This window comes from Triticum urartu, chromosome 6 (genome assembly GCF_003073215.2).
Source record: "Triticum urartu cultivar G1812 chromosome 6, Tu2.1, whole genome shotgun sequence".
NCBI classification, from domain to species: domain Eukaryota; kingdom Viridiplantae; phylum Streptophyta; class Magnoliopsida; order Poales; family Poaceae; genus Triticum; species Triticum urartu.
The window spans coordinates 128,463,410-128,466,672 of record NC_053027.1 but is presented as its reverse complement, the minus strand read 5'-3'; the positions used below and the strand labels follow the sequence as shown (position 1 = coordinate 128,466,672).

Below are 3,263 nucleotides of genomic sequence, written 5' to 3'. Positions count from 1 at the left end.
GAATAAGTGATATACTCAAAACCTGAATTGCAGTATTGTCCTAACAGCAATCTTAAAGACACTTAATGCCTTATCAAAGACACTTAATGCCTTATCGAGTCCGGTAAACTTAGAAGGGTAACGCTGCAACAAGTAGTATGTGCAAGATATGGCGTCTTGGTATTGCTCCATCACAACTGGAGATCGCCGGCAACCACATCCATCAAGCCCGGCAACCACATCCAGTGATTTAAGAGATTTCACAATGAAAACGAATAAGAGAAATATCCACAATTTCCACTGGACAAAATATACTTAACAATAAGGATAAGAGTACATTATCCTCCTTGACGGTACCATCTGATTGAAAAGGTTCAACGGTGACAATTAATCCATGCATAATACAACAGTTCCTGTCCGCTGCAGCTTGCAGACCAAGAGTATTATTTCTTCTAAAAAAGACTTCCCCTAAACTCGGGAAGTGGATCCGGACGAGCGAGGGCATCCCCTCTTTGATTTTGTAGCCAAGCGATGACTTCTCCTCCAATGTCCACTCCTGGCGCATGTGCTTGCACCTTTGACACACTGGACTCTTGTATAGCTTTATGTCCTCCAGATTCACTGCTGCTTGCATGATGCTCCTGGCATAGCTCACGAGTTTGTCTTCTGCTTGAAACCTCCCATAGATACTGAGCCCAGCAAGGTTGTGGTGCTTGAAATCAGATGCAGATGGTTCCCACTCCAGTCCCTTGTCCTTCTCCTCGCTAAATGCGCCATTCTTCCTCTGCTCCCCTGTTACCACTAAACATAAATGATCCCGCACCTGCGCTCAATCAGGTCAAGAAAATATTAATTCCTAACTGTTAAAAAAAAGTTTGAACTTCGAAAATGAGACAATGAAGAAGAGAATTGGTGCAAGAGTTCACCACGATGCGTAGTTCCTTAAGGTTGGGTGCACCTTCGAGTAGGAACATTGTCCAAGTCAGATCGCATTCTTCAGGAATGTTAAGCAAATTCACAATCCTAAGTTTGTGGAACACAGGTAACAATTGCCTTCGACCTTCCGGTTTGACCCAAATCTGCAGAAGAGGGATAATCCAGACTTATGTTAACCACAAGTAATGATTACAACATGCCAGCCAAACATACACACATCACTGACAACATTGAGGGCCTTTTGACTAACCTTTTCGCTTCTGAAGTTCAAATGCAGGTTGCTTATGGCAGTCTTACCAAGCAACTCACTTAACTTGAACATCTTGTGCCAAGAGAGAGCAGTATTAATGATGCTCACAGTCTGGAGCAGTGGAACATAGCCAAGACAGAAGGGATCATCTTTTGATCTAAAAATACTAAATTTCACTATTGTGAGCTTTGGTGCCCAGATGAACCCTCTTAAAGCAGCCGCTGGCAATCACTAGTTCACTGAGTTGCAGGTGCTCCACTTCCAGCAAAGACTGAATACCCATGTCACAATTGTGGAGGAAGAGGAACTCCAGTTGCTTGCATATACTAAAAATTTTGGGGAACGCTGATTCTCCTAACCTCAAATTCTCTAGAGTGAGGCGTGCAAGACAACCAAATGTGTTTGGACATGAATCAAAGAATGACATGAACTGCCTCCCATTTGTGAGCAGCTCATCCTTGGTACAATTTCTACGCACCTTCGTCAAGATTGTGAAGTCAACTGAAGCAACCTTTTGTGTTGCTATGCTGTTGGCAACAGTCTGGCCAATGAAAATGGACTCATCTCCCAAGTAGAATTGCATGCACAACAGCTGAATGGTGTATAGACTTCCAGCCCTCCTTTCCAGTATGCTCCGGGTTGCATCCAGAATGGTGGTGTTGGACCGAACTATATCATCTTTGGTTAACTTGCTCATTGTATGCTTGGACTCAAAAGAACCCGCCCTTATAATGACTTTTGAGAGTCTAGCTGGGACGTCCTTCCAACGTCTGGAGAGGATGGTGGTTCGTGACGCGTCAGCAATATCAAGTCGCTCGACAATGTTGAGCAAAAGGTCATCAGGCAACTTGCTGAGCCTATCATCTTCATTGCCCTCCTACATTTCATACGGAAAGGAACCAGAGTTGATTTCTTATTAGCCTCATCACAGATGCAATTTTGATATTTCCCACAAACAAAGATAAAAAGTTTATACTTTCCCATGGACGATGCAAGTTTTAGTGTATAATTTTTTTTACTACCATAAAGAAAGATGCAATTTTGATTATACAAAATTCATACTCCCTTCCGTCCCAAAATAGAAAGACACAAATCTAAGACAAGTTTTTTGGGACGGAGGTAATAATTACCCATAAAAGATGCAATTTTGATATGCAATTTTTGTACTTACCCACAGGAAAAAACAATTTTAATCACACAGATTCTATAATGTCCACAAGAAAGACACAATTTTGAACACGACTTCTGATTATGGTTCCTACTTATTTTCATTCCTAGTAATTTTTTTCGCGGGTGATGTTGCAAGAGAGTCTAGCGAAAGGAAGAGGGTCAGGAGGAGAAACTCACCGCCATGAAGATGAGGACTTGCCGAGGGCCGAGACGGATGGTCGCCGGGGTCGCCAAATGTCCGCCGGGAGTTGCTGATCTCCACTAAAAACAAGTGGCTTCCCGCGGTGCCCGCCCGGGCAGATATACGGCGGCTTGGACCCCGCCTCCGGTGGCAACTAGGAGAATGAAATCGAGAGAGGACCTGTTTCTGATTGTAGTGCTTCGATTGCGGATTGCGACTAAAGAGGGTGGCCGCTTTGATCGGGGACTGCGATTCCGAGAGGAGCCGCTCGATTGCGGATCGCAGCTCGACAAGGAGCTGTTGCGTCGATTCGGGATGGGAGCTCAAGCACCGCTCGATCCTCGTATGAGGACCTCGACGGCGATGGCGACGGCGCAAGGAGGAGCTTTTTTTTTTTTTTTGAGAAGGCGCAAGGAGGGGCTGGATACACGGCAGGCGGCGGGGGAACCGCGCCCTCCAACGGGCCGACCCGAACACGCAAATTTGTTGGGGACGAAAAATTGACCCGTGCAGGTTCCGGAGGTCTGAAAAAAAAACAATCGGTGAAGCAGGATATTTCAGCTTTTATCGACGGATTCCGCTGCCGCGCAGCAGAATCTGAACCAAAGGGCGAATCCAGCAGAATCTGATTCCAAAAATCCGTTGTCAAAATCTAAACTAAAAGCGGAAGCAGCTCAGGACGTGCTTTTCAAAATCTGATTTCGCTGCGGGCCAAAATCTGAAAAAGCCGTACCAGCTGGTTTGCCA

At 45.2% G+C, this 3,263-nt stretch overlaps 1 pseudogene; it reads right to left on the bottom strand.

Moving 5' to 3' along the window:
* Positions 1 to 225: 225 nt before the first annotated feature.
* Positions 226 to 2,932, bottom strand: LOC125517175 (annotated as a pseudogene).
* Positions 2,933 to 3,263: the final 331 nt, after the last annotated feature.